The sequence below is a fragment of the Thamnophis sirtalis genome, unplaced genomic scaffold (assembly GCF_051295495.1).
Source record: "Thamnophis sirtalis isolate CommonGarterSnake01/CBP01778 unplaced genomic scaffold, rThaSir2_p1.2 scaffold_5, whole genome shotgun sequence".
NCBI lineage: Eukaryota > Metazoa > Chordata > Lepidosauria > Squamata > Natricidae > Thamnophis > Thamnophis sirtalis.
Window position 1 is genome coordinate 75,597,824 of NW_028261385.1, and position 26,887 is coordinate 75,624,710.

A 26,887-nucleotide genomic window follows, 5' to 3' on the forward strand; every position below is an offset into this window, starting at 1 on the left:
CAGAAAGCAAATGAAGAGCTTCCTTCATCTACTGTTGTTTCTGATATCTAATTTTGCACTATATCCCAAGAAACATTTATGGAAAAACAGTATCTTTTATGAAGCTCCATAAATGTGAAAGGATTAGAGGTAGCCCTCAATTTATGACCACAAGGGACCAGAATTTTTGCCGCTAAGTAAAGGGGTAGTTAAGTAAGCTACCCCTGATTTTATGATCTTTTTTGCCATGATTATTAAAAGAGAGTTACTCATTTTATTAAATGAACTAGGTGGATACCCATGCTTTGCGATGAAACTATGTGATCGGGCAATTCAGGAGAAATCAGGTTCAGTCCAGTTCAATCCATTGGCTCAGTGGTGGTCGTTGATTGAAACACATAAGGGAGTATCACTCCTTCCACCTTGAGTTCAGAAGCAGTTTCTGAGTTGGAAGGCACATAGATTGTGGTGGGGTACTGATGTTTAGTACTGTAAGGAGCCCCAAACCACTCCTGAGTAAAGGAATGGAACATCTGCCAGTTTGAACTGAGGGAGGGGGAGTAGAATGTCTAATGCAGAGCGTGTTAATATAAGGCAACAGGCAGTTGGAACAGAGTTCTTTTCAGGTGGGGAGGGGGAGTAGAACTCCTTAGCATCAGAGCGTGCTAATTACTGTATAAGAAATAATAATGATCTGATGGTCATTTTAACAAAACCTTTCTTAGTGAGCACCTAGAAGCCAAGAGAAACATATGTGCCAAATTTCAAGTTTGTAGGCTTTACAGTTCTGGAGATTTTGTGATGTCACATGAGGGGAATTTACCTTTTATATATATATATAGATTACAAGATCGTAAAGTCAATCCATCTCCCCCCATTGACTTTGCTTTGAGCCAAGGTGGCGCAGTGGTTAAATGCAGCACTGCAGGCTACTGCTAGATCAGCAGTTCAGCGGTTCAAATCCCACTGGCTCAGGGTTGACTCAGCCTTCCATCCTTCCGAGGTGGGTAAAATGAGGACCCAGATTGTTGGCGGCAATATGCTGACTCCCTGTAAACCGCTTAGAGAGGGCTGAAAGCCCTATGAAGCGGTATATAAGTCTACTGCTATTGCTATTGCTATTGCTTGTCGGAAACTGGCTGAGAAAGTCGTAAATGGTGTTCACATGATCCAGGACCACTGCAACTATTGTAACTACATGCCAAGTACCCAAATTTTGATAACATGACCATAGAGATGCTGTGATGGTCATCAATATGAGGTCTTATTGCAAGCCACTTTTTTCAGCGCTGATGTAACTTTGAATGGTTGTTAACACAACCATTTATGTTAACACATAAAACACAAGTAAATGGTACAATTCTGGCTAATATAAAGAGGTTGCTTCAGGTATTATGATCACAATTGAGTCCAAAATTCCCATTGCTAAGCAAAATATTTGTTAAGTGAGTTTTGCCCCATTTTATCACCTTTCTTGCCACAGTTGGTAAGTGAATCAGTGCCATTGTTAGTAACCCAATTACTAAGTGAATACGTCTTCCCCATTATCTTTGCTTGTCAGAAGGGCACAAAAGATGATCACATGATCCCAAGGCACTGCAATTATCATACATACGAACTAGTTGCCAAGCATTCAAATTTTGGTGATGTAACCATGGGAATGCTGCAACGGTGGTAAGTGTGAAAAATGGTCATAAATCACTTTTTTCAGTGCTGTTACTTTGAATAGTCACTAAACAAATTGTAGATCAAGGACCTTTTCTGATTACAAGATTTTATTAAAAGGTTTTTGTGAGCTACAGCAAATTTCATTGAATGTTCTTTCCTCTATATCCATGATGGCGACCCTGCCAGAAGTGGTACACAGAGCCGTCTCTCTGGGCACATGAGCTGTCACCTGCTGCTCTTCCAGATTCTGGCATGCTGGCCAGCTGGTCTTCATGCACGTGGGAGTGCCAGAAACTGGAAGAGCAGCCTCCCAGTGCACATGCGCATGCCAAGAAGAACTTTTGGTTTCCGGCACACGCATGCGCACCAGCCAGCTGGTCTTTGCGTGCATATGCCCACCAGAAAATGGATGACTAGGTGGCCGTTACGCATGCGCACTGGAAACCAGAAGATCATCTACCCTGCATGTCAATCTTCTGGTTTCTGGCACGCACCCATTTCAGCACTTGATGCCGAAAAGGTTCACCAACTCTGCTCTATACTGTGCCAGTTTAGTCACTCTGATGGTTAACAAATTATTTCTGATTTTTGGTTATCACAGACTGACACAGTTCTCCCACTATGCGTCTTCTTTTCTGTCACTTTCTCCTATTTACACTTTTTCACAATTTGAAGGATACAATTTTAAATCAGAGAAATTACAAATGTAACTAAAGTTTCTGGCAACGTAGATCAAATTGCATTTAAAAAAAAACAACACCCTTTCCTAAGTAGACAACTGATAGTTTTTAACTTGGCGGCTCCCACACTTTGCCAGTAATTTTTCTGCTGCAATTTGTACAGGAGAGAGAAGTGGATAGACATAATGCGGTTTGACCTTCTGTTTTCCCCCACATTAAAGAAGGAAGGCTTCAAGGTATAAGTTGCTAGGCAGGAGCTTCAATTTAGAAAACGAGGCTTGACACACACATGGTAAACCAGTAAAAAATATGACATTCAGACACTTTCTCTGAAGCCCTTCAGAGCTTCAGGAGATTTATCCCACTTTCACACACACACCCGCCTAATTGATCAGCTGTGCATTCAGCATTTGCTATTAATTCAATGATATTTAAAAGGCAATGACCAGGGTATGGAGAGGAGCAGAGTGGATAGATGGATACTTCTGGATAATATTTGTCCTAACAAAGGCTTGCATGGTACATGCTCCCATTGTCTTCTTGTTCCTTCTCTTCCTTCTCCTGAAGGTCTCCTTCACATCTGCAGTTGAAAGGCTTGACCTGGTCTTCTTATGGAAACAGCTTCCTCTCTTTCTCCCCTGTGCTTTTTCCAATGCTGCCCCCATCCTAAGCCTCTAGCTGCCTCCGTTACCCATTTCACAAATCCCAGCGTCCGTGTGGTTGTAGAAATCATACAGGCTAACACTCTTGTTACCTCCACTCAGGAACTGCCTCAGTGTCTAGGAAAATTAATCTAGTTCATGGTTGTCCCAAAGGTGCTTTTTCAAAAGGCAACTGGGATTTCTTTGTTTTTCCTTGAAGATGTTTTGCTTCTTATTCAAGAAGCTTCTTCAGAACTGAGGAAATCTTTTGGATGAGAAGCAAAAAGTATTTTTGCCTTTTGAAAAAAACATCTTTGGGACAACTACCTCAGTGCCTTTCTATCTCACTCAGCCCTCTGTTTATAAAAAAAAATATTTTTTTTGAAGAAAATTAGTGGTGGTGGGGGGGGGCAGACTTTCCAGTCTATTATATATCATTGCAATTACTTGGTAGTATCATCCTGAAGTTCTAAATTGAACTGACTTCTACAGTTCACAAACTGTACATTCTTACCAAGACTGTTTTTATCCCCTTCAATCTTTGAAATGGCAATGAAATTTTGGGCTCAAAATCTTTTAAAAAGTATACATTAGAGAAAGTTGCAAATAAAAATAAATGTAATCCTTCTATTGTATGTTTTAATTATTAGAGTTACACGGTAACCCAATTGAGTAAGAGATTTGATGACTTATAACTGAATATATGCAAAGGTTGAAAGCACTGAAGTTATTGTGAATGGTTCATCATCTCCAGGAAACCTGAGAATGTGAATGAGTGAAGGGCAGAGTATTATTTCTAGTCTTATAAAATGCAACTATCAATCTGCAAAAAAATCTTTGAGGTTGATTCAGAAGATTGATTCATAACTTTGAGCTTGATTCAGAAGTTCACAGATAAAAGTTCTTCTGCAGAATTACACCCTACATAGGAGGTAGATGAAAATAATGGTGGGAGGTTTTCTTCTTAGTAGTTCCTTGATTAGGATATTGTTTTATGTTTGATTGTTTGTCTGGTGTTAATCCCTACTTATCTGAGTGTTCGTGGCTGGAGAAAATGTGGGGCTTATTGTCTCTTTTGAATGTGTGTTGATATGGTTTATTTCAAAGCATCTATTCTGTTCAGTCTTACCTAGTGTTTATAGATTATAAAGAAAAATTATAACAAGATAGGGTATGATGTGTATATCCCTAATAATCATTCCCATAAATGTGTCAGGGGTGAAAAACTTTTTCCTCTTTCCCATAGCCTAAAAATGTTTGCCCCTGTTTTAATACATGCCATTAAAATGATACTTTTATTTGAATCTTGTTTCATGGAACTCTTTGTCTTGCTTTGAAATGATCTTATCTTGTAGAAATGAGAAGATGTGACACTATGATTGTATATGTTCTAGCTTTAAACATTAAAAAGTTGAATGTGATATTTTTCTGGATTTTTTTCTTTTTCACTTTATTGTTATAATTGTTCTTTCTATATGTTATTTTTTATTTTTGTCTGTAAAGTTACCCTATAAAATAATAAGCCTTAAAAATGCCTTAAAAGTTTATTGTTACAAGGTAGAATCAACGATTGGGTAGAAAAAGAGGCACTGGTGACTGGATCGTTTTTATTTTTTATGATTGCATTTTAACTATGTATCATTATGTATATTGAAAAACAAAATTATGTTTTAACATCACTGCTATTTTTTTTTGCTTGCTATCTTGATTATCATTCAGAATTTTGACAGAAAATCAAAATGTAACACTTATACAGATCAAAGCTTAAATGTTTGTGTTTGTGTGTGTTTGTGTATGCAAACAATCAAAACTAAATGTTTTATATTATTTACAACTGACCTCACATGCAGCCTGCAGTTATTTGTATGCATCTGTGTAACCAAACCAAATATGTTTCAAATCTAACACTCTCTCTCCTACCTACAAATTAAAAAGATCAAATCTCACTTCTATGACTATTATCTAGAATTGATCTTGATTAATCTATTAAGCATTATTACACATTCCCACCTGCTTTTTTATTTTAGTTTGTTCATGAATTTCATAGATACCTCTAGCCAACAAGGGTTAACCATAACTAATTATTGGTAAAAATAATGTAATGTTATTCAAGACTAATTTAAAGCATACAACCATGAGTAGAACATAGAATTATTGGTTTTTCCTCTGATCAATGTCAAAAGAGACCACCCTTAAAGCTTATCAAGTAAAACTTATGTTTTAAAACAAGATTTAAAACAATTCTCAGTTATATATTAGTAAATGTATTATTTGAAAAATTGGAGCTAAATTGGTATATATTTTTTGCATTAATTTTCCCTTTCTTTGAAGAACACTAATAGAATATACATGAACTTATCAGACACAAGTCCCTTTTTTCTGATATACAAAATTATAATTACATTTGGTTTTGTGGAAAGTTGTTTCTTGAAATAAATTTATTGAGGATATTAGAATGAGACAAATATAAAGGGTTTAATTTCCAAAAGCTATTAAAACACACCTTAGTGAAATGTGTGTTTGAAGTTCAAATGAAAGACTATATCTGAATATACTAATCCTCAGGAGAATTCATGACACCTGTCATGCACTGTAAAGGTTTATAAATGTTTTCTTTTGCAAAGTCAACTACAAACATCATAAGACTTTCTGTAAATATATCTTCTAGTCTCTTTGTTTGAGTAGAAATATTGGATTTCCCATATTATAGTTATAAACCAGAGAAGATTATTTTAGATTCTTTTAAACATATTTGATTAATAGACTTCCACTTTTGCCCTGGGATCAAGTTTCAATCATTGTTTTAAGTGTTTGAAAATATTTGAATTGTGAATGCCAGAATGGCAAGAAAAGTTTCTTCCATGTGCATTATTTTTACATAAACACACACACACACACACACAGACACACACACACACAGACAGACACACAGACACACACCATCTTGGCAGTAAGGATATAATCTCACATGGCACAAAGGAACTGAGTCTAAACCCAGTACAATATACATAAATTATTTGCTTCTCATAGAAATGATTCTGAAATGTATGTAGCAGTATTGCTATAAACATTAACAGAATAGTGTTTTTTAAATGCATGAAAGGATCGTATTATAATCTACAGAGCTGGGAATTTCAAGGTTTAATTGAATGCATACATTATTAACTATGAAAGGCATTCTGCAATACAAATTTTATAACTTTGCTTTTTCATGACTTGAAGGAATCTAGGGGTTTGTATGTGTGCATGGGTAAATGAATTGAAAAGAGGCTTTTATTGTGTGTCCCCAATTCTTTGCTAGTGTGTGTGTGTGTGTGTGTGTGTGTGTGTGTGCATGTGCGTGTGTTGCAGCATAAGAAAAACTGACCTACTTCTTCATCTCTATAACATGCACTCTGGAGGCTGAACGCCTAGAAGAGATCTGCCATCCCCAATTTAAAATGTGTATGAACTGGCTGCTGTAATTTCTGATATGCTCAGTGATGAAATCTTTAACTACTTCACAGACATGAAATCTAAGTCCCAGCAAAAGATATGGAAATCCTAAATTCTGACTTGCAGTATTTATTCCTTGTGACTGAGTGGTAGTGGCTTGCCAGCCATGTGACTGGGTGGACGTGGTCAACTTTTAAAATGTGGTGAAACTCACTTAACAGCGTTCTTGCTTAGCAGCCAAAATATTGACTCAGAAACTCTGGCATTTGAAGCACGCAAGACTTAAAGCTGTAAAGTTACAAGACCCTTGCACCCCTAACCCTTTAGGAAAAACAAACCCCAGGGGTGTTCAAACTTGACAGCTTTAAGACTTTAAGGTTTAGATAGGACTCTTAGAGGCAGGCGGGGCGATTGGTGAGCCAGCCAATCAGTGACCGTCGGGCAAGGCAAGCGTGGTGCAGACGGGTGGGGGAAGGGAGCTGGAACCGGTTCTAAATGGCATGGTAGATTTGTGAAACTTCTTCTATAGAAGAGGTTAGAACTGGCAGGAACACACCCCTAATACATACATACATACATACATACATACATACATACATACATACATACATACATACACACACACACACACACACACACACACACACACACATCACAATTAAATTTAAATCATATAAACACATTACTAAAAGAGGTTAGAACAATATATAGAAATATTTTAAAAATCACATAGCAATAAGGAACATACTGAAGAGTACGAATGAATGTAGGTCTTTATGGTAGGGCAGAGTAGGAAATAGATAACAGAAATACCTTAACTCTATTTTATTAAGAGAGGCAATCTCTCTCTCTCTCTCTCTCTCTCTCTCTCTCTCTCTCTCTCTCTCTCTCTCTCTCTCTCTCTCTCTTCCTCCCTCCTTCCCTCTCCCTCTCCCTTTATCTCTCTCTGAATCTTGAGAGCCTGCTCGCATTTCCACTTCCCTTTTTTTATACTAAGAAAGTTAAGGTGTGGCAATCTTTGATTACTTTCTCATGCTTTCTTATTTCCCAAAATTTCTAAATTCACATTTTACTAGTGGCCATTTCATATATATGACAATGAACATTGAGTCTGCAAGTTCTACTGTGAATGAACCCAAAAAATTAGGAACCTCATTCATTTTGTACATTTATCAATAGCCTCTAGCAAGCAATTGTTGACAATATGATCACAATTCCTCTTTAAAGATTTTAGAGACTGTGCCCATGAACAATTACTCCTAAGTATACTATATTGCCAAAAGTATTCACTCACCCATCCAAATAATCAGATTCAGTTGTGAGCGAATACTTTTGGCAATATAGTATAGATCATATGGAGGGGGGGATCTATTCCTGCTATCATCATCATCATCATCATCATCATCATCATCCCCCTCCTCCTCCTCCTCCTCCTCCTTTTTTAATAATGATAATCATACCCACAAAGTATATAGAATGGTATGTGAACTGTAATCATCATATACTTTAATATCCCCCATATAAACACTAGCTCTTATGTTGTTTTAATCGATATAACCAATATATGAATCCCATAATCTATGAAGTATTATATTTCATGGGCTGACTTTATTTCCTAAATAACTGAGTTCAATATACAAGATCAATGTTTAAGCTTAATGTATTCAACTGTGATCAAGTTTTCTTAGACTAAGGCTGGATCACAATGTTGAGGGATATATGTACAGTTGATATAAATATACACAAATAAGTGACTTACTCTTTTCCAAGGCACATCCTGTTGTTGTGTCTCAGGACAGAGGGCTGAAAGAAGAAAGAAAAAAAAAATTTTTTTTAATATCACTATGGATGTATTTGTTTAAAGTATAAGCACTATCCCTTTGAAACAAAATGAAAGATCTATTCATATATATAAATGTATATGGCCCCAATGGCTCTCTAAAAGAATGCAAATGACCTGTTCTCTGCAAGGAATATATTTTTTTCCATTCCCCACCATCCAGTCACAGCCGAAGAAGCTTCTTGGATGAAAAGTGAAAGGTCTTCAAAGAAAATCAAGAAAGTCCAGCTGCCTCTTGAAAAAGCTACTTTAGAAAGATCCTGCCAAGTGCTGGATGACACATTCTCTGGATCACATGATCCATCAAAACCAGCTCAGTGAGGTTGGATAAGATAAATTGTTGGGATGGAAAAGAAAAACATTTGATATAGGCAGAAAATTAAGGCACAGAAGAGGCTGTACTTCCTGAGAATGCTAAGGAAGATAAATCTATCTCAGCATATACTTCTGTCCTACTATTGCAGCACTATTGAGAGTGCCCTGACATACGGCATTCTTGCATGGTATGGGAGCAGCTCTGCAGCAGACAAAAAAGCTCTACAGAGAATCATTAAAACTGCTCAGAATATCATCGGGCTCCAGCTACCAGTCCTGGATGACATCTTCGCATCTCACTGTTTGAGGAAGTTGCATAACATTCTCATAGACTCTTCCCATCCTGTTTACAATCTTTTTAGATTGTTGCCTTCTGGAAGAAGATATAGAACAATTAAAACTAGGACCACACGTCTTCTGAATAGCTTTTATCCCAGAGCTATAATTGCACTCAACAATGAACTAAAGGGCCACCATCAATGAGTTATTGGACAGCACCACTTGGTCTGTTGTGTGGATGCTTGGGTGGTTTAGGGGCGGGGAATTTATTTGGTGGATAGGGGTATAGGGATTATTATGTGTGGATAGGGATTATTATGTGTGTTGGGGTGGTCTCTGGGTGTTATGTGAATTTTGTTCTATGTGTATACTGTGTATATATGTACAATGACAATAAAATACAGTAAAATACAATAGAGCAATACATGGTACAAAGACTGTTGGTGGGTAATCTTTACTAGGATATGGCCTATTATTTTTAAATGATTTAAGTCACCCTTTTAATGTTTTATGGCTTGCATGATGGTAGAGTTTTCTTTTTAAATAGGTCAATTCAGAAAACTGACTTTTCAGTTCACCTTTAAGTATACTGCCATGATCTTGTCACTCATCAAAGTGTCAAAATGTTTCTTGCTATTTTTAAAAATCAATATCTATGCAGAATTTATCTAAAGTATATTACATATGCTGCATACATTTTGTTGTTCTGCTTCGAGATTAGAAATGGGGTGATCATTCTAGAAAATTAGTTTCCCACATTCCTTTTAAATTAAATCATCTCAAATATTAGCTGAAGGACTAGAGGGTATTATTAAAGTGAAGTAGACCATGCAGAATAGAGGAATTGGAAAGAAAGAAAAGTTAGAAATGTTACACAGACATGCCCACAGGGATATATTAATATAATATTTATCATCAACTATGATAGTAAAATGCAACCCTGATGTATCTTTTAATGTTGACTTTCCCCCTAAATTTACAACATAGTAGATGTTTATTGGACTGTGTATGATGGAAAACATAGATTTCCAAATGTTACTAGCATATGGACAAACTTCATTGTTATCTGATAAATAGCAAGCCACATCTGAAACCACTTGCTAAGAAAACTGCAGGAATTTATCCATCTTTCTATGTAGTTAGCTATGCAGATAACTCATGGACATGTGAAGTCTGGTTTGAATCAGAGGAGGTATTCAGCAGGTTCTGACCAGTTCTGGGGAACCGGTAGTGGAAATTTTGAGTAGTTTGGATAACCGGTAAATACCACATCTGACTTGCCCAGGGGAGGGTTACTCCTGGTTCGGACTGGTATGCCAAAAGGGGTTCATCAAATTTACCATACCTTTTAGAACCCGTTCGTCTGGTGGGACAGTACTGAATGCTCCCTCACACCTGCCCCCCTCACTCGCTCCTCCACTCATCTGGTGGCTGCTCGCTCACCACACCAATCCGCACCATGCTTTCCCTGTCCGCCACTCACTGATTGGCCAATCACCATCACCCCGCCTCTGAGAGGCAGTGGGGGTGGGGGTTCTCTCACTCCTTCTTTCTTTCTCTGAAGGTGTGTGAGAAAGCCCCCCCTCCCCTCGCCCGAACATGTGAACTGTGAAGGAAGGAAGCTGCAGGCTCATTTGCTTCAGCTATGCAATCTCCTTTCATTCTCCATCTGCCTCCTTCACTTGTTCAGGCAGTAGAGAATGAAAGGAGGTCATGTAGCTGAGGGCAAAGGAGCCTGCAGCCTCCTTCATTTACACATTTAGGCAGTAGCGGGGGAGAGGCTTTCTCACAGGTCTTTCTTTCTTTCTACGAAGGCATGCAAGAAAGTCCCCCCCCTCAATTGCCTGAACATGTTAACTGTGAAGGAAGGAGCCTGCAGCCTCCTTTTCCTCAGCTACACGATCTCCTTTCATTCTCCGTCTGCCTCTTTCACTTGTTCGGGTAGCAGAGAATGAAAGTATGTCACATAGCTGAGAGCAAATGAGCCTGCAACCTCCTTCATTTCTTCCTTCCCTCAGTGCCCACCAAAGCGCTGCTGCCGCTTGGCTGCTGTCACTGCTGCCATGCCCCCTCTGCATGGCCGGCCTCCGGCCTGAGTCGTAGCAAGCAATGGCGGAGCGGGGCGACTGGCAGCGGCTACTGCTCCTGGGCTAGCTGTGGGTCACGCTGCTCAGCGGGCAGCACCCCGACTGCCCTGCTACCACTGCCACCGCTATGCCACCTCAGCAGCAGCACCCCTTGCCCTCAGAACTGAGGCAGGGAAGAAGATTGAGAGATGTGGATCCACAGACTCCCCCCTTTTCCCCGCTCCACAGCTCGCTTCCTTGGGTGGGACCAGGGTAAGTGGAATTTGCGGCCAACTTTAAAGTGAATGGGGCTGTTTGTGACTAAATGGGACAGAGAACATAGAGGGATGAAAGGGAACATGGAGGTAATCTAGTCCAACCCCTTCCCAAGGCAGGAGTCCTTCCTTCTCTTTGAGAGCTGTCAATGGCAGACATGAGGGAAATGGTGTGTGTGTGTGTGTGTGTGTGTGTGTGTGTGTGTGTGTGTCTGTGTCTGTGTATGTGTGCATGAGAGAGAGAAAGAGAGAAAGAATGAGAAAGAAAAAGAAAGTTGGAGAGGGAGAGATGAGAAAGAAGGAAGGAAGGAAGAGAAAGAAAGAAAATAAGTGGAGGAGAGAGACACAAGAAGGAAGGAAGGAAGGAAGGAAGGAAGGAAGGAAGGAAGGAAGGAAGGAAGGAAGGAAGGAAGGAAGGAAGGAAAAGAAAGAAAATAAGTGGGGGAGAGAGACATAAGAAGGAAGGAAGGGAACTTATGATCACAAATGAGCCCAAATTTTTGGTTGCTAAGCAAGAGTGTTGTTAAGTGGGTTTCACCACATTTCCCAACTTGGCCATGCCCATTCAGTCACATGACCACCAAGTCACTCCCACATGGTCACATGACCACTGAGCCACTCCCACAAAACAGGCCACACCTACAGAATAGGTTCTAAAAAATGTTGAAACCCACCACTGGACTGGCCCCACCCCCATCTATTCTCTGCTTCCCAAATCCCAGCTGATTGGGAGGAAATGGGGATTTTACAGTAACCTTCCCCTGGAGTGGGGAGGGAGTGGAGATTTTACAGTATCCTTCCCCTGCCATGCCCTCCAAGCCATGTCACACTCACCAAACCACACCCACCGAACTGATAGTAAAAATTTTTGAATTCCACCACTGGTTTGAAGGCTACAGTCACAACAGATCCCAAGGAAACTAACCTGAACAATTGCTTCTATTTTATGTCAGCGTTAAAATTTATACAATCTTGGTTGGATTGAAAGAGAATGTCTGGCACAGAGCCTTCCAGTGAGGATTCTAAGTGGAAATCTGGAGCTTCACCTTCCAAAACTAACATCTTAATAACTCTATCCTGGCTCAGGCTTTAGAGAGTTTCAACCTATCTGATTGGCAAGATACTTGGAAAATAAGTGAACAAAACCTCTTCCTTGCTATGCTATGCCATTCTGATTTAATATATTGAATCCAAAAATATTTTTTTTGAAATAGGGTTGACATGGAAACTAAGTGAATTTTTATTACTCATGGTAAGATACCCATAACAAGCATAGTGATATATACTTTCATCATTCTGCATTAAGATCCAGAATATTAGCTTCCTCCCTAACCCATAGAGGATCAATATGTGTAGGAGAAATGACCCTTTACCCCAATCCCAAATTTATTTCTCAATACCCTCATCTAATATTTATTTTCCTAATATGATTTGCCCTTGGGTGTAAAACCTACTGATCCTCCAGAATGATTAGTGGCCACAGATCTTCCTAAAAGTCCTTCATGTTCACTAATATTCCCAAAGATTCTGCCCATGATTGGCTATGCATGCCAACATGAATAATTTGATAAGAAGGACTTCCCTCTGAACATAAGAGTCAATCTCCTTTTCTAGTGTCCTCAAGTGGCATCCAGCATATGCATAGCTCTCCTCCCCTTGCTCTTGACTTTTCAGGAGGATCTCAAAATTGGGTATAACTTTGAAAACTTGAGAATTTTCTAGAATTGTTTATAGTTTTGCATACTTCTGCTAGTCTCTTGAAAACCCAATAAGCTTCTAGGTACTTTCTATGATGCCAACACAGTTTTATAGGCCTTGGTATTCCAATCCTAGGACATCATTCCTCTTCCTTTTACTCATCCTTTTTCAAGCTGTCTGTTCATTATCCTTTCCTTAACCACACCCCTAATAATGAAGGCAACAGTTTTCTTTTCTTACATGCACAATATACTATACAAATGGACAAATCCTCTGGATACAGCTCTACCCTCCTTATTTAATCTAAGACTGATCTCTAATTTGGCTGTAACATTTGGTATAGTTTTTCTCTGTATTTCAGTAGAGAGATGGAATATGTGATTACACATCATAATTATTGTTATTATATAGTCTCTTTTGAAAAATATTCATAATTTGAGAAATTCAAGCTTCATCCAAAAGCCTATGAAGTGTCCAAATACCATCATATATCCTTGTTCCTTTTATTCCTATTACAACACTCAGACAGCTTATAATCACTGCCATTAATTCTGTATTAATTTTGCAATTAGCCAAGCCAACAAAAGACAACAATATGGGTTTAGCATTGGCCCTGTAAAATTATATATCATTATATAACTTTATTATCTGCATTCCAAAGTATAAGACTGAGGTAGGCATTAAAACAAACATACGATAAATATAAATGTTGTGTATATTAATTAGAAGCCAATATGAGCTAAAGCTCAGCTCTTCCTCTCAGGAGTCGTGTGATTGAAGTATTGGAACTGAAGGGGGGGAGGAACTGCTATCAAAATTAAACCTCTCTCGAAAATGCACTCAATTACTATCAAAGGGCTTAAAGTATTTAACCTTTAAAGTAAGAGTGTTTGCCTAGTATTGATTTATCAGGAATTACAAGCTAAGAAAACATGCTATGTTTCAGTTTGTTGATTACCTTCAAGGATATTCTTCTTTACAAAGACCATCTAGCTAGGGAATACTTAATTCCTTGGAACAGCTTGTCAATTATAGGCAAATATACTTGAGCTAAAAAAACCCACCACCACCACCACCTCAAATAAAAGGTGAGGGGAGCAGGAAAATTTAACTAATCATTTGAATATCACATTCTTTTGACATTGCTGAAGCTATAAAATGCCAAAGTAAAAGTCCGCTTTGCACTTTTATGAATAAAAGACACCTAAATGTTGAAATAATACTTTGTGCATTTCCCCATACTTAAAAAAATGGAATTCTTAAAATTTGAAATGTCAAAGGATGGATAAAAACCTCAGCTTTGAAACATTATTTTGACCATCCTTCTTTAATCTATTGACCTTCATTTGTATTGGATTATCAATCTAATCATCACTGATCACTTTTGATGGCCAAAAAAACATACTGTCCTTCTATAGCATATCAAGTTTAATAAATTCTGTATTTATTTTAGTATGAATATACATTCCACTTACTGTTAGTCAACTTGTAATGTCAAATGGAAATCTTAACTATTATAAAAACTAAAAATGCAAAGGGAACACATACTAAGTACATTCATCTTAAGAGAGGAGTACAGAAAAAGACCAGGAACACTGACTTTTCTTTATGTTAGGGAATCTCTAAAGGTAAAGGTAAAGGTTCCCCTGACACATATGTGCTAGTCGTTCCCGACTCTAGGGGGAGGTGCTCATCTCCGTTTCAAAGCCGAAAAGCCAGTGCTGTCCGAAGAAGTCTCCGTGGTCATGTGGCCGACATGAAGGTGTACAGAACACTGTTACCTTCCCAACAAAGATGTTTCCTATTTTTCTACTTGCATTTTTAAATGCTTTCGAACTGCTGGGTTGGCAGAAGCTGGGACCAGTAATGGATAACAGTTGAACTTTATCTCAACATTAGTGATACAGCAAAGTGCCCTGAAGTATTAGGTAGCCTTTTTGAATCTGCTGTGTAGTGAAACCAAGATGGCTACATAGAACTAAAAGTTGTATTTATTTAACCTTTAGTCCACTAATACCCAATACAAACATGTTTAGAATATTAGGGGAAATAGAAAATTTTAGATATCCCAATATAACTTAGAATTACTTTGTTAATATAGCTACAACATGGCAAATAGGAATAAAACAATCTTTAACTAAAGTATTACTGGGGTTATTGAAAACTTTTTGCTGTGGTGGCGGTTTTTCAGCCAATGCAATTTCCCACGGTTTAAAACCCCATTGATCGAAAAACCATGTATGTTAATTTTCCAATGTTTTGCAACAATAAATCTGGCAGCTAACAACAAAAATGGATTAATTTCTAATGTAAATCATTGTAAAATCCCTGGGAAACACAACAGTAAAGCTACAGTTGAATTAATTATTAAAGATTATTGTGTATTTTTTCAACTCCTTTAAAAAGTACAAAAAGAGTAAGTAAATGGACAGAGGTAGTAATAGTTTTGTAGTAATATGTCAGATCAGCTAAATTAAAGGCTAACATGAAACACAATAGAGGCAGTCCTCAACTTACGACCACAATTAAGCCCAACATTTCTGTTGCTAACTGAGATATTTGCTAAGTGAATTATGCCTCATTTAACAATCTTTATTGCCCGAGTTGTAAAGTGAATCACTATGGTTCACTTAACGACTGGGGCAATAAAGATTATTTAACTGTGGTTTTTAAGTTAGTTTCATAGTTGTTAAGTGAATCTGGCTTTACCATTGACTTTGCTTGTCAGGACGTCACAAAAGATGATCACATGAGCCAAGGACACTGCAACCATCAGAAATATGAGTCAGTTGCCAAGGGCCTGAATCAAGGGTGAGTTCCAGCAGGCAATATTGCTGGTTTGCTAGCAGGTGTATTGTGTGCACACTTGATGCACTCTCTGTGCGTATGTACAGTGCAATAAAAATTGTTCTGCACATCACAGAAGTGAAAAACAAGATGGTGGCGCCTATGGTGCTGCCCGTAGAACCAGTTCGGGAGCATGGCAGTCCTGAGTCACTGCCCATTCCAGCGACCCAGGCCACCAAACCACTATCGGTTTGGCCGAATCTGGTAGGAACCCTCCACTGGTCTGAATTTTGATCACATGACCATTGGATGCTGCAACAACTGTATGAAAATCAGTCAAAAGTCACTTTTTCAGTGTCGCTGTAACTTCAAATGGTCACAAAATGAACTGTTGTATGTTGAGGACTATGTGTAGATTCTTGGGAGCCATTTCTGAAGTCTTCATCATTATTGATTTAAATAATACATGATATATCAAAATTAACTTCAAGTACTGACACCATATTAAATTTATTCATTCCATGTTTACTTAGCTGTCTTAAGAATGTAGAATGAAGTTTGAAGAAAAATAACATATCACCCGTAAACAGATTTATTAGAAGATATTTTGCTTCCATCTTAAGACTTTGAATGTTGTTATTCCTTTCAGTAATCTTTGTCAATACTACTATAATTAAATTATATAAAGCATTATATTTTGGTACTGCCCTTATCTCTTCTGCTCCATGAATGCTAATTACTACTTGTGTTGCTGATACCACTAATGGATTGTAGCTAAAATTATATTTACTTCCTGTAACAAATATTTAATGGGGTTTTTTTCTATCAGCAATTTAAAAGATATTGAAAATGTAAAAGTGAGTGAAATTTTATTGCCTTGTCATAATAATTAAAAAGTTCACTTTCTAATTGAATTATATGAACAAGGTCTTCTCAGATGGTTTTTAATCTAAAGAAGAAAAACAAAGTTATAGAATAGAATAGAATAAAATAGAATAGAATAACAGAGTTGGAGGTCTTCTAGTCCAACCCCCTGCTTAAACAGGAAACCCTACACCACTACAGACAAATGGTCTATTCGAGCTCCACAAAGGTTGCAACTTGGTGAGCCAAATTATAGCATCAAAGTAATTGCAAAAAAATAAATAAAAAAAATCCTCAAAGCTCTTGAATCTCCATCCATGTATATGGCGATTTGGCCACCCAATTTCCATAACAGAATTATATTTTGTATTCAGTAGAATTCTAGAAGAATGACCCAGAGACCAAAGAGATGGAGAATACTTGTTGAACACAAGAGTCCTATAGGCATAATGGTCTATCTTGAAGTGAGCAGATAATGAAACAAGTGAGTTGGTGTATAAGACTAAATCCACTTTTGAAAATTGTGACGATGGAGCGCAGAATTTGTCATTATTGAAGACACCTCAAAGACAAGAGCTTGTCTTCAAAACATTATTAGGATCACTAATTAGAGGAAGTAGGACTTAGTCATGGTTCAAATGCAACAAAAAGAGATAAGCAAACTCCTGAAAACATTGTACCTGGTGTATATACTCTTTTAATCATAATTCAAAGAAAATAAGATGGCTTTATAAAATTAATATTCTGTATTTTATTTTTCTGTTTGACTTAGTCTCTGCATATGTGAAAGCACAACCTTCAAATTTAATTAGCAGTGTCTTACAATGTTTTATTATGCATCTTGAAGTTTGCTGCAAGTCACTACTGTAACTAAATTTAGGATTTTTAAGGATTTTATTGGGTTTGTATGCCGCCCTATTCCCGGGAGACTCAGGGCCGCTCACAATAAAAAAGGGGAAGGGATACAAAAAAAATAAAAATAAAATAAACAACAATTTAAAATTTAAACCAGGCCCCCCTGGTCACAGCCGACAAATGATGTTCTAGAGTCAGCTGCGGATCCAGGACAACCCCCAAATTGTGAACCCTCTCTGAGGGGCGTATAATTTCACCCCCCAGGCTGAGAGATGGAATAACTAGACCATCTTTGGGAGGGAGCATCAAAAGCCACTCGGTCTTGTTGGGATTGAGTGCAAGCTTGTTCGCTCCCATCCAGACCCTAACAGCCTCCAGGCACTGGCACATCACTTCTAACACTTCACTGAGTTGGCACGGGGCGGACAGATACAACTGTGTATCGTCCGTGTATTGATAATATTTAATCCCGTGCCGGCATATGATCTCACCCAGCGGCTTCATGTAGATGTTAAATAGGAGGGGGGACAGGACCGAACCCTGCGGCACCCCATAATTGAGGGGCCTAGGGGTCGACCTCTGCCCTCCGACCAACACCGACTGCGAACTGTCCGAGAGGTAGGAGGAGAACCACCGAAGAACGGTGCCTCCCACTCCCACCTCCTGCAACCGTCGCAGAAGGATACCATGGTCAATGGTATCGAAGGCCGCTGAGAGGTCAAGAAGCACAAGGATAGAGGAGTGACCCCTATCCTGGCTTGCCAGAGTTCATCGATCAGCGCAACCAAAGCAGTTTCCGTGCTGAAACCAGGCCTGAAACCGGACTGAAAGGAATCCAGATAATCGGTTTCATCCAAGGATCATCGGAGTTGAAAGGCCACCACCTTCTTGACAACCTTCCCAACAAAGGGGAGGTTGGAGACTGGACGATAGTTGCTCAAAATGGCTGGATCCAGAGAAGGCTTCTTCAGGAGGGGTCTCACCACCGCTTCCTTTAGGAGGAGCGGGAAGGATCCCTCCTGGAGAGAGGTGTTAACTATCATCCGGATCCAGCTACGTGTCACCTCCCTGCTGGTCGAGATCAGCCAGGAGGGGCGCGGGTCCAGTATACAAGTAGAGGCACTCACCGCTCCCATGGCCCTGCCCACTTCCTCAGGCACGACAAGTTGAAACTCGCTCCATAAGCTCCGCTCAAGACCTTCCCCCGATACCTCGGCTGGTACCGTGCAATTGAAGTCCAGATCTGTCCGAATCTGAGCGACCTTATCCATTAGAAACTGAACAAATTCCTCAGCTCTACCTTGTAAAGGGTCATCCGCGACCCTCTCTTTCAAGAGAGAGCGGGTTATTCCAAACAAGGCAGCTGGGCGCGATTCAGCGGATGCAATAAGAGCGGCAAAATGTACACATTTCACTGCCCATATTGTCATGAGATAGGCTCTGATATAGGCTCTCATCAGTGCTCAGTCTGACTCAGAGTTACTGGCCCTCCAGCGGCGCTCAAGGCATCTCTTTTGGCACTTCATCTCCTGGAGTTCCTCAGTAAACCAAGGGGCTCGCATGGATCCGCTACCTCGGAGAGGCCGTAAAGGCGCAATCCGGTTTAGAGCCCCCACCGCCGCTGTATTCCAAGCCGCGACTAAGGACTCTGCCAGATTGTGGACGAGAGTGTCAGGTATTTCTCCAAGCACCGTCTGAAATCCCATAGGGTCCATCAGGCACCTGGGGCGGAACCACCTAATCGGTTCCTCCTCCCTACAGTGGGGGATTGGTCTCCGAAAGTCAAGCCTCAGTAGGCAGTGATCAGACCATGACAAGGGCAAGATCTTAATGCCCCTTAAATCTAGATCATGTCTCCACTGCTCCGAGAAGAATACGAGGTCGAGCGTGTGCCCCGCTGAGTGAGTCGGGCCCTGGATTATTTGGGTCAAGTCCATGGCTGTCATGGAAGCCATGAACTCCCGTGCCCCATCAGAGTGTCCACTGAGCGAAGACAAGTTGAAATCCCCCAGCTCTATAAGCCTGGGGAACTCTACTGCCAGCTCGGCTACTGACTCGAGGAGCGAGGGGAGGGCTGTTGCAACGCTGTTGGGAGGAAGGTACGTTAACAACAAGCCCACTTGACCCACAAGGTCCAACTTCACCAATAAGGACTCACACCCGACAAGCTCCGGAGCAGGGATCCTACGAGGAACTAATGACCCTCGGATGATGACAGCCACTCCCCCATCCCTTTACTGGGGTCGCGGCTGATGAAGCACCTGAATCCCTCTAGGCACATTTCAGTGAGGGGGACTCCACCCTCCGGGCCCAGCCAGGTTTCAGTAATACATGCCAGGTCTGCCCCCTCGTTTAATATAAGGTCCCGGACGAGGGGAGCCTTGTGAACTACAGACCTGGCATTTAGCAACAACAGCCTGGGCCCAGGACCCTGACCACTCTCGCCATCTGGCCTTGGAGTGGAACTAATAGGGCCGGAAGGAGGGATAGCTGCAATGTAGCAAACCCTCCTTCCCCGGTAATGGCTAGCCCTGAAGTTCCTGCTGTACCCTCCCCTCCCCATCGTGACCGTAATGTTATGGCCCACTCCCACAACCATAGACCCCATTCCCCCCCGAAGCCTCCGCTCTCTCCGGCAGGCTATCATTCTCAATCATTCCAGGACGGGGGGTGTAGGCCTGGGCCCCCTACCACTTCTGCAATAGAACTCAGTGGCGGAGGCACCAGGCTGTTCTCCCAGTCCCCTCATGCATACACTATCACTCACTCATACAGTCCCCACAGTCAGGATAAAATTACAAAATACAATGACAATAAAATAATAAGTGGGTACAAGCAATATCAAACATACATCACATACATATCACATACATATCCCATACAAAAGAAAAATAAAAAATTGCGCAGATGTTAAGAGAGGCAAAGTGCATATAAAGTTTGTGGCAGAGTCACAAAAGTCCGGTCTGCCAAAGACATGGAAAAAGGCAACTGGCTGGCTGAGATGGTGTCACTGGGGCAGTGAGAGGTAATGCTGATCGAACAGATGGAATGGGTCCGTACATCTATAAGCCCAACAGCTGCGGCTGCAGGAAGGGTGGGTAGTTGCCAGTTGAAAAGGCGGTGAGGGCGACAAACCAGTGAAATGAAGGCCAAAAAAGCACTAGTCAGGGCCAGCAGAGATGGCCACTGGAGGGAGTCTAAGCTCCAAGCGCGCTGCCTCTCCAGAGTAATGGCGCCTGATGTAGGATGGTCCAGAAAATGGCGCTGTGTAACACAACACTCCTGAGGCAATAACAGCAGCAGATGACACTGGCCGCAACAGAAGGCCAGTCGCCGAGCTCTCGGGGTCACAGTCCCAGCAGGCAGAAAGAAGAGCGATGTGGAGCCCCGCAGGGGCAGCGGCAAGATAGAGAAAAAGCCATGCCAAGAGGGAAGGAAGGAGGAGTCAGCAGAACTGCGGTGGGGGCGATGGAGGCAGGAAAACAGTCCCCCAGGCCAGATGAACATTTCTGTGGGGCTCCCCACCCCCTCTTCAGGGCACAAACTGACACGTCGGCACAACTCAGCGCAAAACCAACACCTCCCAGGACAGCGAGCCAAGGCCATCGCCGCCCCCGCAAAGCCGTCTCTGCCGCCGCCACCCAGCTGTAGCTCGAGAATGTAAAGAGGCCGCCAAGGGAGGCAACGCCGTCCAAGAGCCACCCGAAGGCAGCCCCCCCCCCAGGTAGTTACCTCCCCGGCTAGTCCAGACGCTGGTCTCTTGCAGGACCCCCTCCGTCACCATGTCCGAGGTCCTGGTCACCAAGAATATTTCGTTGCAATTTTCCAGTAGCTGGAGCGAAGAGGCTCGGCAGCCATTTCCCATTCTCACGCATGCACAAGATCCATTCTCATTTCATTCTTATTCCCTAACTAAAGATAGCTAAGTTAACTTACAATGGCATTAGCATTGGAAATTAATACTGACTTAACTAATAACAACTTATAAAAGAACGCCAATAGAACTCAGATCTAACAAAATAAAAATGTGTGTTAGTTCTGGCACTTTAATCTCACCCCAAGTAGACAAAGGAATAATTTATCCATTTATTATTTATTTGTGGGGTCCTTGGTACTCTCTGAGCTTGGTTGTTTTCTTGTAGATGTTTCATTACCCAACTAGATAACATTATCATTGCTAGAAAGGAATAGAGTTTGCAAAAAGTACTCTCTTTCCAAACCCTGTTGCCTTTTGGCACTGATGGTGTTGCCTGGGTTGAGTAATGAAACGTCTGCAAGAAAAAAATTAAACTCAGAGGGTACCAAGGCTCTACAGTTCAACCCTGAACTACACACATTCTCTTCTATTGGTATGATTTATTTATTTTAAAAAATTGTATAGCTACTCATATCGAACCATTATCCTTTTAACATGAGGATCTTGCTGTCTTTATATGGATGGGAAAGTACTCCTTATCTTTTATTTAATTATTGTTTCATGTAAAAGTAATCCTGTCACCAAGTCAAGTGCCTCACTTTTGAAGAGCCAACTCCACTGATAACGTTATCTCTATGAATCTGCTAGATTTATTTTCTGCAATCTCTTCCACTTGCAATAGTTCTTATTTTTATTTTATTTTCCTTCATGTACTCTATATCAACTTTCTAAAGACAGCACACAGGGAATTTCAATTGTTTACCAAATGTAAGTGAAATGTGGATGACAGGCATTAATGACATAATTGTACTCTGACTGACTGCTCCTATTAGATCAACATCTATCTAAATATAAAGAGCTGAATAACCATTAAGATCAAATTATTCCTACATTTAGATTGGGGTTTTTTTTTTTAAAAAAAAAACAATGCTGGGATTACTACAAGGACTGCCAAATATAATTACAGTCAGTAAACGTACCATCACAATCTGATTAGTCCAAGGGGCATTTCCTACCCACTTTTGAAGCATGTTGTAGAAGCAACACTAATTCAAGTTCTAATCCATGTTGCCCTGCAACTTATTACAATCTACCACTACAATACTAATTTTTGAAATTTATTCTATTTTAGTCAGCCTAAGATGTTTGTAGTCTGCTGTAGTCTAGGATGAACAATAGCCATCAAGGAAACAATATAATGAAAGAAGTGAGTAATTAGCAGGAGCAGATAAATGTTGAGAAGCAAGTTTTGAAATTGGTGAAAAGTTATTTTTGGTCTCTGTATAAAACAAAAAACTAGGTACATTAAGAAGGTCAGTAGTTGTTAATGACTCCTCTGAGGAATAGTTCCAAATGGAAGTCTAGAGGTATTTGTTAAGTTGTTCAGAATCAAGATAAGCAACATAAAGTGGCTGACCTTGACTTGGTCAATTTGTTAGAGAATCGGGTAATGTCTTTTTAGTTTAGTAAAATATAGAAATTTGTTTCTATTTCTCCAAAACTGCATGGATACAGTCTCTCTGAAAGTGTACCTTCAAATCTTCCTAGGGAGACTCCTATATGACAGTCATTGAAAAGGCTAAGGCTATCATCCTAAATGATCCTATGAAATGGACCATTTTTGGCCCATTGTCAAAAAGAAGTCTCTAACTACTGAGATGAGCAACACTGAAACTTATCATATTCCTTTTGAACTCAGCATCCCTTAGAGATGGCTTTCAATTTATGATTATCTGAATGAGTAAAAAAGCAGTAGGTTATTAGAGAACATAAAAACAGATAAAGATTGAACTTTATCCTGTGGATCTTGTAGATCTACACTTGCAAGAAATCATGAGGCTCATGTTTTAAATGTAACATCCATCAGAAATGAATAATTTTTAACTAGAATATATTATAATTGTCACTAAAATCACAATTTATTCTGCTCTTTCTTGAAGGGGTGCAGAGCAATTAACATACACAAGATACATACAATTTTACCCACAGGAGGGGAAAAATTCTGTTTACCTGTTGACTGAAAGATAACTACTTAAAGTATCAGAGTGCAGTTTGAATGGAACTCTTCTTGGTCTCTGAAATTCCACCTATTTTCTTATATTTTAAATGGAATGGATAAATGAATGAATGAATACATGCACACACATATTGTGTGTCCATTTATGTGATGAGGTTCTGCCTATTTTATTATATTTAAAATGGAATGGATGAATTAATGAATGAACCCACATAGGCATGGATGCACTCATGCGTGCGCACGTGCATGCGCACGCACACACACTATCTGTGCACTGAAATTCAACCTATTTTATTATACTTAAAATAGAATGCTATTGCAATGCTAATTTCAGTTTTATAACACAACCCTGTGCTAGTAAGTTTAACTGAGTGTCAGGGTTTGAAGTAACAGCCCCAACAAAAGAAGACTCTGAGGCGTGAAGTTCCTCAAAGTTCCATTTTATTAGAGATGTCATATTGGCACATCTGGGAAAACCCAAACCTGAGAGTCTAGGTTTCCCCACCCAAAATAAAGTCATCCCCTCCACCCACAAGTCCATCACATGGTCCAATAAATTCACCGTCCCAACTGGGGACAACCCCCAGTAACTCCCAACCAGGTGCAGGCCGAATGCCCTTAACTCCCCGAGAAAGAAATGTTGTTATGGCTAACCCTCCACCACTCCTTGATATCCCCCCTCCCTCCCGTTGTCCCAGGCAGCCCTGAAGCTCCAACAGAAAAGATGGCTGAGTTTCCTCTGAAGTATCGGTGCATTCAACAGCCCTCCTAGTCTGATGTTTTCAAGATGCATTGAACTTCATTGCTCTAAACCTCAATCAAAGACCTTGCAGTCAGGTACTGGGAGAGAATGAATGAGTACACAGACACACAGACACACACACATGTGCTGAACTTTAACCTATTAGATTTAAAATGGAATGAAGGAATGAAGGAATGAATGAATGAATGAATACATACATACATACATACATACATACATACATACATACATACATACATACATACACACATACATGTGACTGTGCTTCTCTCTCTCTCTCTCTCTCTCTCTCCTCTCTCTCTCTCTCTCTCTCTCTCTCTCTCTCTCTCTCTCTCTCTCTCTCTCTCTCTCTCTCTCTCTCTCATGTTAGAGTTTTGTGCCTTTCCTTTAGTGAAAAACCTTCTCTTCCCTACAATCAGATCAAGGTTGCCCAGGCTCATTATTGGGTAGGGAAATGTCAAAAAGGAAAGATTCCTCAGGTAAGAGAAAGCCAAGACCTGTTACTTACAACTGCTTATTGTCTAAAATTGGCTGAGAAGTTCTGGCATGAATGAAGGATCTTCTGCAAGCACAAGGCATCTTTCTACCCCTTCTGTCTTTGAAAGAGGAGTTGGCGTGTTAACCCCAGTCTCCTGGCCAGGTTCCAAATTGTATAATTACATTCTGCCTCCCAACATTTCCCCTGCAGTTTCAATTAGATTCAATGTTCTTTTTCACTGTCCTCAACTTTTGCAGGGAAGCGTTTCCCTTTGTAGCAGCTGCCACCTTCTACTCAGGAGGTGCAAGGATTCAATAGCGCTACCTTGCTAACAATCCTGTTCAGTTTAACATCAGCCGCTCATTTCCGGCACAATCTTAGACAGATTTATTTGGAATTAAAGAGCAGGTTGGATCCCAGAGTTTCCCCCCTGTATTTGCAGGCCCCGCCTTTCGATAGGGCTCCTCTGTAACAGGGAAGTATTTCTGAAACATAACAAGAGTGCAAAAGCCTCTTGGTGTGCCAGGCACATTGTCACAGCGTGGAAGGCGAAGACAAATCTTTCCCCAGAGCTTAAAACCTCATTCTCCAAACCCCAAATGGACTTCTGCACTGCAGTGGGATTTAAAACACAGATACAGACAAACTGTACCAAGTTTCTAAGGATGCCAATCTAGGCTTCTCAAAAGCCTGTTTGCTGCAGAGGGGGTTGGTTTTTCAGGGATGTTAGTGCTGACCAAGGAATGCTTCTCTTTCCACGACACATTGACTGCCTCCTTCAAAACATCAAGAGGTCAACTTCAGACAGCAAAACCATTTCTAATGCCCATAATGTGCATAGCCCGAAACTACATTTGAATCCAATTAAAGTAAGGAAATCATCAGTATTAATGTTTATTTGCTTGCTGGGCAAGAAAAAGAATCTTTGAGGGTGGAGGTGTTTTCTCTGAACTGGTAGGTTGGTTTACAAATGTTTCATTACCAGGCTAGGTAAAATCTACAATGGAGTTGAAGTCTTTTTTTTTATGCTTGTATTTCTGATATTGATGTTTTTTTGGGAGACATCAAATTTGGTTCCCCTGCGTTCTGCTTTAGGAGGGTTTTTCCTGCAGGTGGGCAAGCAGCCTTCCCTTATGTAATTTATTTCCAGCTTTCCATTGGGTGGAGGGAATAACCAAATTTTGCTTTGAACTTGGAATGAAGCAGCCCCTCTCACAAAATTACATTGGAACGGTCAGTTTTTCCATGTTGCAATACCGTCAACAATGGACTTTATTTTCTTTCATTCCAGAACACAATGGCAATGGTCTGTGCTAATGCTATCTACCACAAGAATGGCTATTTTTTAAAAGTATCTTAATATTTTAGAGATTTGTTTTCAATCGAAACTGTAATTTATATGGAAAAATGGCAAAGAATTGTTAAGGCTTTCCTTGTTTAAGAAGCTATAGAAGGGAGTCCAAATGGTCTATCATCTTTTCAGTATAGATCATTAGCAGTGCAATAATAACAAAATTATAATAACCTGTTAGCCAATTCAGTACACAAAACTTTTGCAATCTGAAAGCTCAACGTCATATTGTTGTACGATAGTTGGGGTTTTTTGGGGGGCAAATAGTGGTCTGTCTGCAAAGATCATTGTTTCCTTGCCCATTATCTGATTCTGTAAATTTAGAGTTGTATATTTCAGGAATGAGCAAACTATCATTCTGACATCCTGATGGACTATGTCAATCTTTGCATGCCTCACTAGGTGGGTGAGATCCCCACAGCTCTGAAACAATGCAGTCAAAATTTGGTAGTAAATCACCAGATTACAAGAATATTTATTTCACTTTCTATCCACTAATATGGAATAAGACAAGCATGTTAAGCTTCTGATAAACTCCATGAGCCACCAACAATGGGGAAAAAAACACCCCACCAAAAATACCTCACTGACATTTTCCACTTCAATGTTATGGCGCTGTACCCATCAAAGGCCTTTTAAAAATAGCCTAAAATAGAAAGTGAAATGTCTGGTCACAAAATAAATCACATAAGCTAACATAAAAGCAGACCTCTATACAGAAAATCTGAAGATGGGAGAGAAGAGAAGATGTCAACAATATCATCCTTTTCCATTTCTTTCTTTTAAAAAACGAGAGACAGAATTGATTAATACACACTAGTGTTTCCTCAACTGTAATGTGATCAGGCTGCTGATGTTTAATGTTAACATCTTTCAAAGGAAAGATAAATATATAAAATACCCAAGAGAAATAATCCCCCCCACACACTTTTTCTGAAGCAAGCAGATATATTTCACTGAATTCTACCAAGGTCCCGAAA

At 40.0% G+C, this 26,887-nt stretch overlaps 1 protein-coding gene across 16 annotated transcripts in view; it reads right to left on the reverse strand.

The window, feature by feature from the left end:
• Positions 1–26,887, reverse strand: part of PTPRD (protein tyrosine phosphatase receptor type D) — a 1,257,980-nt gene that overhangs the window by 843,133 nt on the left and 387,960 nt on the right. For all 16 annotated transcript variants that reach the window (XM_087716068.1, XM_087716065.1, XM_087716064.1 and 13 more), the window contains exon 6: positions 8,163–8,206. The gene's annotated coding sequence lies outside the window, so the exon portion shown is untranslated. The remainder of the gene's footprint in view (positions 1–8,162; positions 8,207–26,887) is intronic.